The following is a 16,597-nucleotide window of genomic DNA, read 5'->3' on the forward strand; positions in this document are numbered from 1 at the left end:
ACATTTGCACAGGATCGTCTCTTCTCATTTATTTATTCTTTAATTGAATTGAATTTCATTTTAATGTGCTTCTGCACATGGCATGTCTTCCAAAAGTGCAGATTTTCTTCTATAGTGATTGAAAAACAGCAGAAAACTGAAATACTCAGGTAAAGCAGAAGTACGTCAAACTTGTTCTCAACTACAGCTGAGTAAATGTACTTAGATACATTCCATCACTGGTGATTGATTTGAACACTCTCTTCAGCTTGAATGAGTCGACTTGATTTCCGAAAGTCAAGATAGCCCGAGGAAAAACGTTCTTCATCACTGTCTGAGTCAAATTAGCATCTTACGGTTTGAAGGTTTCCGACTTTGACCTGATGCAACAGAGAGAGCAGGGCGGTGTGACACATGTCATTTACCGCAAAAAAACCCACAAAAAACTGTACTCGACTATGATTACTGTTACCAGTAGAATCCTGAACTGCATTTTTGTCGTCTGACTTGGTGTTTGGTTTCAAATGAAGTACTTTAACTGCAATCCCTCTGTGAATTATCTCCTCCCGCCGCCACAGTCAACACGGTTGGAAAACCCAGAAATAAATTACGGAGGTGAAGGAGGGAGATGATAATATGTTACACTGCGCAGAGACAAAAGAGCGGGAGAGAGAGAGAGAGAGAGAAAGAGAGAGAGAGAGAGAGATGGGCCCGCTGATCTCGCTTTAATTCTCCTCTTCTAGCCTGACCCTGAGCCCGCTCTCACATAAAGAGCATGGCTGCCATGAACAGGCACTGCAATGCAGGGTTCTCCACCCTGTGAAATATGCACAGCTGTCAGACGTGTGGTCACAGTCGCGGATAAATATTGCGTGCTAGCATGTGCAACCACAAGCTTGCGTATGCAGATATTCTATCAAAATCATTCATGCAGACACGTGTTGGCACACACACACACACACACACACACACACATACAAACACACACACACACACAGGTATACAATAACACTCAGAAGCTCTTCACTCCATCATGTAGTCGAGCATTGAAAATTGGATTGACTGGTATTACGCTCAATACCTTGCAAATACAATTGGATTACACATCTGATTCTGCTTTCATCCATTTATACTGCGCACACAAACACACACCGTTTTCAACGCACGCACGCTCACACACCATATTCTCCTAATTGTCATCCTGTTTCCATCATCCTCTCTGGCTTCAGTCTGCCTCGTCTTTGTTGCGTGTGCCTTTTTGTGCGCCGCGCTCCTGGCGGCCCCAGTGGCCCTCTTTTTTCAGCCGAGGCTTCGTGTGCGGAAGGAATAAAAAAAATAAATAAATAAATAAAAACAAAAAAACCCTGTAATCCGTTTGTTGTGCCCAAGTGTCCAGTTCAATCTATGTTTTGTTTATGGCCATTGATCGATAAATCCAGGGCTCTTGATGTAAGGCCCAGGAGATGATGAGAGATCAGAGGGAACACAAAAAGAGATATGTTGCGCTCCCGAGGCCAACCGAGACTCCACTCTGTCAGAGTCGAAACTTCGGAAAATATCGTCTTAACCACTTCCTGTAAAAAGGCTTGTATGGTATCTTCAGATGTATTGTTATTTTTTCTTTTAAATTTGCACTGTGTAGTTTTGGGGAAGGAATTTTAATCAGAAGAGAAAGACCTTCATTGACTTATTTTTTAGTCGTAAACAAATCAATAAACTGAGAAAACAAACTGACCTTACCTAACCCTGTTTCACTTTGTTTACATTTGACGGACCCTGCCACCTTTCTAGCTTCAAATGGTCTTCTTGGGACCTTATTTCCCTCTGAGCACAGCTTATCAGTTATGGGAAACAATAAATATTTCTTAGATTGTATTATTCCCTCCTTAATATTGTAAAAATAAAAATTCAGAGTTTGAATATCTTCTCTAAAACTACATAGTGCCATGGTTTGAGTTGTTCTTTGTTGTTTTTTCCTGTTTTATTTTGAAGTTCTGCCGCTGCCATGTTTTGCCTTCATTTCCTCCCTTTGTCTGTTTTCCCGCCCTTTTCACGCCTCACTTTGTATCCTACTAGTTAATCACCACTTGTGTATTTGAAGTCCTTGTCTTCCCCTCTATCTCTTTGTCAGCTAGTCTTTTATGCCTCCGTGTTCCATCTTCCCGTTGTGTGTTTTTCGGTTCCTGGTTCTTTGCGTTACTTCTGGTTTGTGATTCCTTTTGCTTTTTTTTTCCTTTCTTGGGTTTCTCCTGTTGCTACATTTTTGCATTTTGTGTATGTATTTAGATATCTAAGCTTCTTTTCATTCTAATTACCTGCCTGCATTCTGCGTTTGTGTCCCCTTTGTTTAACCGTGACACACAGTGCCCCTTTAAATTGAAGCAGGGGAACGTATAAAACTAAAGGGTAATACATTAATATTCTATATGTGTTGCACTTCTTCCTTTTTGATTGCTAGCTAGAATAATTTTTGAAAGTAGGCCTCGAACCCCAGCTGCCTCTCTCATTCTCTGGACTTTAAAAGACACCGGATTACATTTTTGTATTATTAATTTCACAAATTCCCTGAGTGGATTGCTCAAAAGGTTATCTATTCCAAGATGCAACTTTAATAATAGAAAATAGAACACAATGTCGTCCCCACCCCGTTGGTACACACGTCCCAGGGAATCATTCTCACAGCGTTTAAAGTTTGTCTCATCTTTGATTCAGAAGGCAGCCATGACCACATGTGAAGAACGGCACGTTTGATACACAAAGGCAACTCCTGCTACGTTAGGTCACCAGTTTTGAGGGTTTTAAACACACGAGGCAGAGCTTTTTCTGACAAAAGGGGAAACTGATTGTGTGCTGCGAGCCTAAGCATTAATATATATTTACATTAGAAAATGCCAAGGTCATGCCGATACCAGAAACCCTTTTAAGAACCTGCATTGCGAGTCATCTTATCTGCGCTTCAAAAACATATTTCATTTCAAAAGAACCAGCGAGGAAGGCCTATACCTCATCTGTTATGATTATATTCTCTCCTGTATGAAAAGTGGCTCAAGTGCAGCATCATTTCATCTGTCACACATTGTTTGACAGAGCGGAGGGGCCGGATGTTTTTGCGCGCAAGGTCACCGTGGCACGAATGACGCAGCGCATTGGGGAACCGATGATGATGATGTATGACGTCTCAAAATACTCTCTTTTCATTAGGGAGAAAGCTCCCGCGAGACTCTAAAAACACACTGTAGAGGCGTCTTTTGTACATCGGCCCCGTTCTTTCAGACGGCCAGTTTCACACCTAGAGAGAGGCAGGCTGACGTGAGCGTTCTTAAATTAAACGTATTATGCAAAGTTTTTTTTTAAAAGTGCGCAGAGCAGTTCGAGAGTGGTTGAAGTTTCCTGTGTTTTTTTTGTTTTTTTTTTAATACCGGATGAATCATGTGAACCTGCTCAACCTGCGAAAAAGCAAGCGCACATATTTTGGCTCGCTCTCCGTCTCCTTTAAAAAGCAGAGATAAAAAGCCTCTCTCACCTGTTAGTCCACCAAATAAAAGGCTCTGCTATTCTTCACCAGGTGCAACAAACAGCCTGGGCTGATTACCGCTCAGAAAAATCTGCAAAAAAAGAAAGCTCCTCTTAAGTCTTAAAGGATTACCTCCACTCTTTTAGCCCTGTTGGCCACATCAAGGAACAAGCCATCTTCGGATACATTTGGCCTTGAGCAATACAGGCTGTCAATTTCTTATGGGTTCCCTTTTCATCACCGTGACAGGCAAGAAATAGTAAAAAAAAAAAAAAAAAAAAATCTGCAGCGTGGCGAGCACAACTCGGGCACTTTTTGAACGAGCACCTGTCAAGCGGGATGCTGTTGAAACGTTCTTTAAATACCCCCCACCACCTCCACCCCCCTCAGAAATAGAGCAAGTTTATAAAAGCAATCATTCAGTTTCTTCAATGCACCCGGGTGAATTGTGATAATGGGGGTGGTGGTGGTGGTGGGGGGGTTGTGTGTTTTGATGTCATATCTCCTGTGTTGTCGTCTCTTGACTGTCGAGGGGGGACTGGCCCCCGAACAGATCATCGAGAAACCCTGCAGCTGATCCAAGCAGTCATAAAGTAATTAAAAGGCGATTTATTTTTTTTGGCACCTTTTTTGGATATCAAACCAGATCTGAAACCATAGCTGACTTTAAGGAAAAAAAAAAAAAAAAACAATTCTTCATCTTCATTACTGAGTTAATAGCTGATAAATGATGTGTCCCTGTCTTCCAGTCATTATTGAGACGTAGCGCCGTGGCTAATTATGACAAACACACGAGTCGCCGCAAAGTTCATTTATCATCACCTTTAACTGGGGCCGTTTACCAAATGAAACCCAAGCCTCTAGCAAAACTATCAGACTCCGACTGTTAGGTAGTTGTCAAAAAGAAAGAAAAAACGAAAAAAAAATAACATGGTGGAAAATGTGCTAATAAATGGCAGCTGCAGTGGGAGCATGATTCATCCTGGACTGTTTGAAATCATTTTCACGTCTCTCACTCTCCCCCCTTGCACAAAGGCAATCCAGATTGCCGATTCCCCTGGTAACTTTCAAGGAATCTACCGACCGGGGGGGGGGGGGGGTGGTTCGCGGATTCAGACGATGCTTGAGAGATCACAGATATCTGAGAGGAATGCCGAGGCTAATGCTTCGTCTCGGTCGCTAACGTCGAATTGCCTTGAATCAATAGCTCCAGAAAGACAGCTTACCAAACTGTAGGATTTCTTTTATTTTTCAGGGGGGGGGGGGCACCTCATTGAAGGTGGATCCAAAGTCCATTGAGTTGAAACTGACACTAGTGAACCAAAATGAGGCTATGCTAAATGTTATGCTAAATTCATGCTAACATTGTTAAAAAAAAAAAAAAAAGCAGCAAAGGACTCAGACCTATGTAGTGATAAAAGGAAGTCTCGGCACTGTGTGTATCTCCTCCGTGATTGCCTACAGATACGGCCAATCAAAGTGCAACAAAAGTGGGCCAGTGTTTGCAGCCAGACATCACGCTGCTGCTGCTGCTGCTGCTGCTGCTGCTGCACGGATCTGAGCAAGCTCTGGGGTAAATACTGAGATGTGCTCAGAGTTCGGCCTGCTGCTACAAACTTTGATAACAGGGCAGTATGTAACGAACCCCCTGTTTTAAACATACAGTATTTACACCATTTTTATACTACAAGACCCACATCTGCAAAAACGGGCATGCACACGCTGTGGATGTAGCTGTGGCTGTGAGAACATGTTTTCAATCAGGTAGGCTTTAACGTCGCTTGTTTTATTTAAATTGGAATACACTGGCGAGCGGTCCGTTTTGCACTGGGCCACTTTCACTCTTTTAGCTCCGATGCTTGATTACTTTCCACTGGTGATGACAGCGCGGCTGAGAGCTGCGGCAGAATTGCACATTTTTTGCCGAATTCAAATGTCAAAATCTTACGTTATTCGTTGATGAACAACAACAACTGTCACAAAATGGTCGTCCGTGTGTCGTCCACGTGCTCCACACACACGCAGTGTACATGCAGATGAATGCAAACTTTCGAGCTCTCTCACTGTAGACAGAGCATTCTTGGCACAGACAACACAAGAGACAATTCCATTTACAACTGTAGCATTTTCCTTCTATGGCTTCCTTCTAATGTGCTCATTAGTGTTCTTGTGCTGAGCCTCATCCCCCAGGAGACTGTGGTCGGGAGAGAACTGCCTGTGTTTACTGCAGCACACATCAAAGAGGGCCTTACTACGTAAAGGGAAAGTCCTGAGAGAGCCCGCTGATTGCTTACCCATCATGCACCGCTGCCTTTTGGACAGAACCATATTCAGGGAAATATAAAGTGCAGTGGGCACGGACAAGACATTTGCCCTGACAATACTATCTGTCACAATAGTTTGGAAATGGCTTCACCTTTTTTTGGCTTTCGCACGTCAGTGAAGCAGCACTTCAGCTGCTGCGGGAGGAGTGAAGGAAATGTTTTAATTAGAAGAAATAAGCAGTTTCTGTGCACCATGCTTCAAGCTGTGACCAAAACTTATTTATAATTACTCATACATACTGACAGTTTCCTTCTAACACCATTTGAAAGAATATTATATATACATATAATAATCATCATTACTAATAAATGCTAAAATTATAGTTAATCAAGCTTTACTTCATAAAATTTCACAGTTAATAAACAACAGAAAACATTATACATGCCTTAGTTGCAACTTTACAGCAAACTATTCCTTAATAAACTGTTTATAAAGCATTTCATCGTTTGTTAAAAGTGCTAGCAGCTGTCCAATTTATACTCCGGATATAGAGGGTGCTGCATATCACCAGAGTAACCCCTAACTCTGCTGTTGCTGCTTTTAACCAGTTAGCTCGGGAGCTCAGAGTGCCTAAGGGAGTGTTGGGGTTTCCACTGCTGGCACAGGCGCTAGCTGGTTAGCATGCTAACTTCACTTGATCTTTACAACCCAAGAATTAGATGTCATGGTGTCAAAATTGGTATTTTTTCACATTCCAGTTAAAAATGTTCATTAATCTTTAAATGTTTTCAACCAAAACCCTTACACACCGTACCCTTAACAGTTTTAAAATGGTTCACTAAAGTTTGATAAACTACAAGTATCCCATTTATTCATGATGTTGTTGTGTTACCAAAGAAAAAATCATACCAAACATACGATTTTCATATGCCAACCTGGAAAAGGGGAAATTATTCATCAAATTGATGTTTAATATTCAATATTTTTGAACAAAATTTTCACCTTACAATAGCCAAACAATATCGACCACTACTGCACTTACACTTGTGTTGTGAGATAAACTACAAACTATACTATAGGTCAACATAAAATGGAGAATCCAAGTACAGGAATTGATTCTTTTAAACATTCACAAATACTTGCAGAGGTCAAAGTTTAGTCATGCAGGAAAAGAAAGCATATCAAATCCAGATGATAGTGTTTTACTAATGTAAATAAACTGCTGTCAAAGTCAATTTTGGTATTCATTTCAACTGCCGTGAGGCACAACGCTAGCGGTCTTGGGCGGTGGTGAACTCTCGCGAAAGTAATTTATTTTGACACAACCACATGGCAAAACATGCCATACACTGTCAGTTTTATAAGCTTCACAAACACCAACAGAGGCGAGAACTGCATACATGAATACATGAACGGACAAAAACTTAATTGAGCTACTGAGCTCAATAAAAGGACCTTCAAAGAAAAAGCCGAGGGTGAGATGGTAAGGGTGTAAAGATTTATTTTAACCTTGGATGTCCAATAGGCAGTGACGGTCAATACTGTATGCATAAGCAGTATAGTAGACACACAAACACACGCGAGGAAACATGCACATACATGCTGTGAGGTTTGCATGATCATCAAGGCGACAGGCCTCGGGAGACATTCTGTCCCTGATGTGACACAAACAAATTGCACCTGACCTGTGGGACAGTTGCTTAAAGGTAGCAGTCTCCGCCTGTAAGCGGGGTTAAAGAGCACACAGCCTTGGTCGCCATGACAGCCCAGTGACGTGCATTCGGTGGGACATTTGTCACAGATACTCTAGTTGGCCTTCAGTTGAGTCCGACTGGTGGTGGTGGCCTTAAAGCTCCAAGCTGTGACATTTATTCCGGACTGGGCTGGTTACATGTTGGAACAGCAAGTCGATGGGAACGATTTTTTCAGCCTCTTAGATTTTGAGGTTGGTTTAAATGTTTGGCAGAGGAAGCAGAAGAAGGTTATATTTTCACAGTTGTGTCTGTTTGTTGGTCGGTTGGTTTGTCGCCAGGATTACACGAAAACTACAAGACAGATTTCCACGAAACTTGGAAGGAGAGTTAGTCACAGCCCAGTTTAGACCCCATTCGTTTTTAGTGCGGATCCTGGATTTTATTCTCTCTGTAAAATACCCAGGATACCCAGTCTCCTCTGATTGATCAGCTAACATAAGCCTGAACCAGCACCACTTATAACAACAGGGCAGCTGTTCTAAATCGATTCTTACGTGCCAAACTATCAACTAGGTATAAATTGTGACGTAGTTTGATGTCACAGGGTCACAAAATTGCAGAATTCAAAGGCGGGACTACTGATGAGGCCTTTCAGGAGCAGTGTTTATGGGCGGTTGTGGCCCAGTGGGTAGAGTGGGTCGTCTAGTGATCGAAAGGTCACCAGTTCGAATCCCAGCTCCCCCTAGTTGCATGTCGAAGTGTCCTTGAGCAAGATACTGAACCCCAAATTGCTCCTGAAAGCTTGTGAATGTGGTATGTATTGCACAGCGCTTTGAGCTGTCATTACACTGGAAAAGCACTATAAAAATGCAGACCATTTACTGTGGGAGAGAGGAGCTTCTGTTGGTGTGGACTTTTTAACTTTGAAGGTCTTGTGCATGCACGAGAACCTATAAAACGCTAAAGGAAAGGAAAATAACAAAAAAGCGTACTAGGTCTCGTGTAAGCAGTATTGGATGTTTCATCACTTAGAGTGATACAGAGCTAAGAGTTTGATATTGAATTAGATTTGACTGAATTAAAGGGGACTGTGAGGGGAGCCTTGCGCTCTACAGGTGCCGTTCTAGTTCCATTTTTCGTTGCAGGGTGCATTCAGGAGTTCAAAGCACAGGTTTCCTTCCCGGTGGCAGAGAGACCTTTGAGTCTAGTCATTATCTAATGTCATCTTTATTAGGTGAACTAAAAAGCATTTTGACTGTGTTCACAGTGACAGGCCCAAGGCAGCAGGTTAATAAAGCAGACCCCAAAAGACATCAAACATGCGCTGGACCTTAGGGGAACAATTCACTCCCTAATGAAAAGTTTTAATTATCTACATTATCTCCTGACCCCGTGTCAGCTCGAATCTTGATTAAAGTTTGGATGACCACCATACACAACAACAAGTCGGCCCTTGCGGTTCCAGTCCCCCCTCCTCCTTCCAAACCCAGCTCCTAGCAGATCATAAAAGTGACCTCGCAAATTTCTTCTCCACCACCCACGCAACAAAGTGCAAGTGTTTTGCAGCCAAGAGACTTCTCTGGGAGTCCAAAAAAAAAAAATCGCCTGCGCTGCGCTAGAGCAGAAGGCTCGGCTTGCTTGTTGTCTGATGTACACTATACCTCTGCTGGAGGTGCAATGTGTCTGCACTGTCAGAGACAACCTGCATATCCAATACAATAGGTTTGGTACAAACACCAGGGGAGCTGGGATTCACATCGGAGAGCTGTAATTCTGTTTGGTTTAGTTTCCTTAAGAAAAGAACAGACATTCAGCCATCTGCTGAGGGAGAAAAAGACCTTTAAGCTTTTATTCCGTCCCAACCAGCGCTATAAGGAAAGGACATTGGAACTGAACATCACTTATTCATGAACAGGACTGATTACATTACTCTTATTGTATAGATATGAGTAATGACGCTGTTTGAGAGACGTTGGACTCAAAGCTGTTAAAGCTGCAGAACTACAAAAGTACCCTGAAAGGGACAGTTTTCCCTAAAATCAATAACACATATCCTCCCACCCTTTCCTGTGGTGTTATTCATCCATCTAGATTATTTCGGTGTGAATATAATGGAACTAGACGGCACTCAGCTTGCGGTGCTTCCAGGATTCATTCAAGATAATTCACAGACCTCGTTGTGAGCAGTTTCATGTGGCAACTATTTACTTTCTACGCCGTTGACTTGACTTTAAATAACTCGGGAAACCCATTACCTAAGAATTGCCTAAAGTACATCCGACTATTAAATCTGAAAAGTTTTAACAACTTCGTCTGCTTTACTTGATGATTTTGAGGTAATTGTTTCCTCGATTTCTTTTATTTGTATCAGCGAACGGAAGGAAGAGTGCATCCACTCATGGAAGAGAGGCTTATGCCCGCGACAGGATGAAAACATTGATGGCGTCCTCCTCAGCTGAGCTGTAGCATTAGCTAACTTACTTAGCTAGCCTCTCGCCCCACGAATAGACGCTCCCTTTCCGTCTGCATGGTGATACGGTTGGTGGGTGTATTTCTGTTACTCTTATCTTGAGGAACTGGGTCAGTGTTTCTGGGAATGGACATTGAATTTTTCAAATGTGTTTTTTGGCGCTTTGACCACCCCGAGCCAGGTGCCATCTATTCCATTAGATTAGAAAGGAGGCAGACATCTCTAAGGCAGACATCTCCAAAGCTTGGCCAAAAGAATCCAGATGGATGGATAGAAAAAACATGTATTTTTGACTTTGGCTTGAACTGTCCCTTTGAAACAACACTAGGAGTACAGAGGACTGATTGAGTTTGAAGTTATCTGAAACGAACGTGATTCATATCACCAGGTTAGTATCAGTACAGAGAGCTGTGATTTTCCATTTCCCTCCCTCAGCTGCACATTTTGCCTGACTCAGCGGTGGCAAACGGAGCCACAATGCCGGATCACAACAGTGGTGCCGTGCAAAGAGACAGCACTGACTCTGCTTCTATTGACCTGCAGATCCTCCCTGGCCATCAAGGTCAAAATGCAATCTGTCAAAATGTTAACCGACTTTCCATTTAAGACTGAGATTTGGTAACGCCGTTCATAAGGAGAACAATATCATCAGAGGCAATCTCTCCACGCGTTAATTTGTCTTCACAAGGCATACGCGGTAATATAGAAGTAGACAGATAATTAATCCTGATTCATTGATTGTAATTTGCGGTGTAATTATCATAATTTACCACCAGGAGAGACAAAATGTTGTTACTGCTTGTGATCTCAGGAAAGAAAACATGCAATCCACTGTATGTGGCGCCTGTTGTTTCAATGTTTTCCTTTTTTTTTGTGACAGATGTGTACATTTTTTGGAGCGATATGTGTTACACATCACGTCAGCTAAGTGTGGCCGCGAACATACATCCATTAGCGCCTGGCGGAATCACATAAAAGCTGTTAAGAACGTGATGAGGGCCTGTACCTCACATTCAACAGTGGGCGAAAGATACTTAAACGCCATTATCTCCATTACTTACAGAGCAAATAACAGAGAGTAACCAGCAACCAGAGAAATGAATTTCGAATCTGTCGAATGTATATTTAATGAGCGAGGTCGCTTTAGTGCTCTTGCCACAGCAATGACATTAAATTTGAATTTGGATTCCAGGACACGCCAGAAAATGAGACACAAATTAGAGCTTTGGAGTTGTTGTTTTTTTTTTTTTTTTGCTGAAATATACATACCTGCGGTGTTGCTTAAGGGAGGGACTACGTAATTAATAATTCATCCCTGTTTACAAATGGGACACCATGAAAGAGGATGTGCAACTAATGTAAAACCCACACGCAAGCAGCAAGTGTGCAAGAGGGCAGTAAAAGTAGTGAAGAAGAAGAAGAAGAAGAGAGAGACTTGGAAATCAAATGCAGCGTGTGTGATATATGATGCCTTTGGAGATTTTTTTTTACACATGTTCATTTATGTCTAAAAAAAACAACAACAAAAAATATGCTCGGGCTTTTACCTGGCTGTGAGGAAAAACATTTGAAAAAAGGAAATGCAATCCATTCCAAAATTAGAAACAACTGATATAAATTCATAATGAAGCGTATTACTCATGAAAGAACACCGACATAATTAGTTATAGTTATTTTTCACAAAATACTAATTTAGCGATCTGTTGAGAATGTGTGAATGGTTGCTTGTGTGTGTGTGTGTGTGTGTGTGCGCGCGTGGCATGTGTCCGGCAGAACATTTGTATTTATTTCCATTAAAAAGTCTTTTGTTCCTCCATTACAATTTATTAACCGCGCTAACAAACCATTTATCAAAACCTGGCATATTTGGCTTGCCGGCTAATGTGCATCGAACTGTTACCACATGGCTGATAGCAAACTTGGTCCTGCCTTGGCAGTGCCTGTCTCCATCTGCCTTTTTCATCTTTTTTTTTTTTTTTTTTTTCTTATTTAAGACTATATTTAAAGAGATGGCATGAAAAATGTAATCCTGGGAGTTCTGGAGGATTACGCTTTGCCAGCAGAAAAACTGGCAGGGAGACTGAGGTGCAGTCGGACGAGTACCTAATTGTGTCTTCATTTACTTACTGACACATCTCCACCGACATGACGGCTGGAGCTAAAAAGAAATCGCACCCGCTGATTTCTTCGCAATGACGAGCCGAGATCCGCTGTTATCAGTGCTGCAATCGCCGCACAGTTGTGTAAAAATACTTTGCTGAGGGGGGGAAAAAAAAACAAAAAACAAAACCCTTCCATGGGTATTCACCATGCTCCCTTTTTTATGCCTGACAAACATATTTGAATTGGAAATGACTCCAACACTGTCTTATGCAGCGCTCATCTCTAGATGCGGTTTTTGAGCGTGCATAGAGACGAAATAGTAATCAGAGGAGGGGAAGAGAAAGCCGAAAAAAGGGGAATTTGGGAGGCCTGTTTTGCCTCGACCATACTGTGTAAATCGATAAAGATTGAGGCGTCATTTTGATCACTTCATTGATGCTGCTTTTCTCTCCGCTCCCTCTCGCTCTCATTGGTTAATCCGACGAGATGCAGGCCATTATTCACACCTGAGAGGGCGACGGGAGAGGAGGGATGTCGTGCCGGCGCGAGAAACTTGACAAGACAGCCGAACGTCATTCGAAATCCTTCTGTTTCAAAAGAATCTTTTCCCTCTTCCTCCTCCCTCTGCCTCATTGCCATATTCCGCTGCTTCCCTTCCACTCTCCTGCCCTTCCTCGTGGGAATTTTCTGGACGCTGCAAAAATGCAACATCAACATGCATTCCCCCCCCGCGCTTAGCGGGGGATGGGATAGTAAAGGCGGGGAGAGGAGCTGAATGATTCACCTACGCTGACCAGAGAGTGGCTTCCTGTCAGCGCAGTTGATTAAAATTCCTGGGACCCAAGAATGCAGGGTGTGATGTACGACGAGCAGGTGGTGTGGGTTTAATATGCATGAGCTGACGGCTCCTGCATCTGCAGATTGGCATTCACTGAGCTTGCCTGTCCGCTCCCTTGGCAGCTCTCTTGGCATATGGAGCTACTGAGGGCATACATGAGCAAAGCAAAGGGAGGGGGGCCAGCGTTAGCACCCACTGATACAATTCAGTCTTTTTTAGTGACTCCTGAGATCAGTAGGGTGGCAGCTAGTTTTCCTTTTTGGTGGCTTTGGTCTGCTCAAAGTAAGCGAGATGAAGGTAGAGGAGGGCATTTTTCCTGCTGTAAATTTTATTGATTTTATACAAACAGCAGGAAACATCAAAAGGGAGGAGGATTAGAGGAGCCGCTGTAAAAATTGACTGAGATGGGGTTTAGGACTTAGGCTTACTGGAGGGAAGATGTGATTAGCCCCTACACCATCTCGACGGATGATTCTATTGATATGGAAAAAAAAGCAAAGCGACATCCCACTGCAGATTCTGAAAAGGGGGGGCACGAGCTTAGCCGGCGCTGCCTCGCACTGCATTTGACACATAAACTGTGACTTATAAAGGTTAAGCTGTGTAAGTATTTCAGGCAGCTGTGCGGAGTTAGATTCACAGGGTTCTGTGTTCGTGTGGGCGCATTGCAAAGTGGCATTTTTCACTTTTCTTCGCCCGAGCCTGTTTGTTATTTTGGTGATTTGATGTGCGCTGCAGTGGGAGGAGAGGCGCGGTAGGTGGTGTGTCACTAGCAATCCAGCAGTGCTCTGTAATTTCGATGTCAAGTTTTTTCGCCGTCTGCGGCCCAGCTGCAGATCAACAGGGAGCTAGATAAGGCCCGCGTTATATTTTCATTACATCCACACTCTCACGGACCTCTCCAAGCTCACTCTGACTCCCGTCGTTCATGTCTGCTTTTCCAACCATCAGACACATCTGATGGCGCAGTTAGTTCGAGAAGTCTTATTATGACTATGGTAAGATTGTTCAGCGAGAGTTGAGATATAATATTATATATTATCTGTTTGTCTTTAAAGCCCTGATTGGAAAATTGGAACCATGGTCAACCTTTACGTTACGTTTCAGGACTGATCTTGACAAGACCGCTCGTAGTGTCCATGCTGCTGTCTCTTGGAAGCTCTTGCAATGTGACCAGCATCTGAATTTTCTCGTATCACTTGGTCGCTTTGGGTTTTTGCTTAACAACCATCCACTATCCTCCTCTAAGTGTGTCAAATGATACTGCTCGTTGTTTGTACGTTTGCCTTTCGACCATAACTGGCTTGCTTTGGATTTAGTTTGCTTGATGTTTTTTGTTCATGTCCGACATCAATCATAATGACTGGCAGTTAAGCATCTCACTGAATTGATTGAGTGAGTTTTAAATATGAATAAAGGGGTGAAATGGGTCAAGCAGCTGAATGCACTCTATTAGAGCTACAAACTATTTTATACATGATTAAGAAATGTATTTTAGTTTACATTATTATATTAGACATCGATGCTACCGATCTCTCTTTTCCTTTAAGTCATCCTCACAGAAATGGAAAATTCCATTTGAAGCTCACATTTACATCAATAACAACAACAACCAAAAATGCATTTCAAAATATTTTTCAAACGAGGATACTACATGGGCCATGTGCTCTGCTTTGGGCAAAAATATCAAACATCTGGTAGGTGACAGAGAAGCAGCGCTCACTTTCCCTTTAGCTGCCGAGCTAAACTTAGCTAATTTCACAAATTAACAGGACAAGCTGCTGCTGCTGCTACATATAGAAAACGAGACCAATTAACCAAAGCTCACATTTAGTGACAACAGCAACACTACTGAAAATTGGAGCTGAAATTATAGGCCTGCTCACTCAGTTTACCTTTTAGCTGCTGAACAACCCTGCCAGAAAAAAACAGCATAGACCAGCACCAGAACACAACATATGCTGGACTTGCTGCTTAGCAGTCACTAGCAAGACCAGCATATTTTGTGTTTTGGTGCTGGTTTTGGTGCTGGTCTATGCTGTTTTTTTCAGCAGGGAAATTAACAGAACGAGCTGCTGCTGCATATAGAAAACTATACCAATTACCAAAACAGCAACACTACTGTAAATTGGAACTGAAATTATAGGCCTAGTCAGTCAGTTACAAAGCAGCAGCACTTTATGCCCCTTTAGCTGCCGAGCTAATGTTAGCCCATTTTACTAATTAACGGGAAAAGCTGTTGCTGAATCCTAAATGTCCAGACATCTTGATTAAAGTAACTGATAAACCAATGTGTTCTACTCAAAACTACAACACAGATATTCAGGCCATTGCTACCTGCTAGCGTTCTCGCTAACGTACCGGTCAGAATGGTTCTGTGGATCATTGAGAGCATTTGGGCCGTCGCAGCGATGGCAGAGATTGTCACAATGGCGACTCTTGTCTCTTACTCAACAGCTGGCGAGCTATGTGAAGTCCTTCCTTTTTAATTGACACTGTTTTTCAGCCATCTGTGGGCAGCAAGTGTTTTTCATCTGTAGCTACTCTCTCATTTGAACGGCGTGCGTTGCCAAAGCATGATTACGGATGGAGGATCCACTGTAGCCTCGCTCGGCCAGCTCCAGGCTTTTTTTGCAGGACGGCCTCGCCAGCCTCTGTTATCCGACGCAGACGTTGGTAAGTATGTGGTTTTCGACGTTTGTTTACGAGCTGAACTTCGTGTGTATGTTCTGCACTGGAGCGTACATCTAATCACAAGAGAAAGATATATAAGAAGATGGAGAAAAAAAAACAATTATAATCACACCGCTCCGAAGCAGGCATATGGAATAAATATAAGAAATGAATCTCTTTAGGTTGAAAATTGAGTCTACATTAAGCACACCTGCAATGACTCATATAGAGACAAATCTGTAAACACAATGACTGGACTAATTGGATTACATTAATGATAACTAGCTTGGAAAAACTCACCAGGGGACAACTGTTAATCCCAATTATAAATCCCACTGACTGTGTGTCTCGTGGACAAAGCAAAGCCCTGATGAGTTGTTCTTCCCCTTGAAAAGGGCACATTCCCCCCCCTCCCCCCGTCACCAGGCCCATTCTGCTCGGTCAGCCGGTCATCCATGTCTTGGTTGTGGCTCCCTCTTTCACATACAATCACACACACACACACCAAAAAAACACAGTCACAGCAAATCCGCGCTGGCAATATCACCCCAAAGCTCTACGAAAATAAAAATAGGTAGAAACACACAGCTACACACACACACACACACAAATGCCCGCCGCTCTCAATGGAGCAGCGGGAACAGGATTACATGCCTTTCAGACTGCTCAGTCCCAGCAGAAAGACACAGCTCTGATCCAGCCACTGTCACACACACGCTGGAACAAGGAAGAAGGTTGTGGCTCCTCCTCCATCCCTCAGGTACGAGCGCGTCATTGGTGTTACCCGACGGGAAGGAGGGGACACTGACGCACGACACTGATGAGGTGACGATTTTGAAACCATTAGCCAACAAAGAAGAAGAGGGAAGGTTAGGACCTTTCCACATGTACACGGGTATATCTGGAAATGATGCCTTTCTTTTAATGTGCTTTAACCCTCTGTACACATGCTCCATTTTAGGTCACTGAAAAAAGACCTCCTTCAGGATCAAACTCTATTTTCGGTGTTTATTTCTGGATGGGCAGATCTTTTGAAACTGTGACGCAGACACCCACGTTTG

At 42.8% G+C, this 16,597-nt stretch overlaps 1 protein-coding gene across 1 annotated transcript in view; it reads right to left on the minus strand.

Annotated features, from left to right (window-relative positions):
* The window catches only part of nrg3b (neuregulin 3b), a 220,638-nt gene that overhangs the window by 103,904 nt on the left and 100,137 nt on the right, over window positions 1-16,597 (minus strand). The gene's annotated exons all lie outside the window — the stretch shown is intronic.

The sequence above is a fragment of the Sparus aurata genome, chromosome 20 (genome assembly GCF_900880675.1).
Source record: "Sparus aurata chromosome 20, fSpaAur1.1, whole genome shotgun sequence".
NCBI classification, from domain to species: domain Eukaryota; kingdom Metazoa; phylum Chordata; class Actinopteri; order Spariformes; family Sparidae; genus Sparus; species Sparus aurata.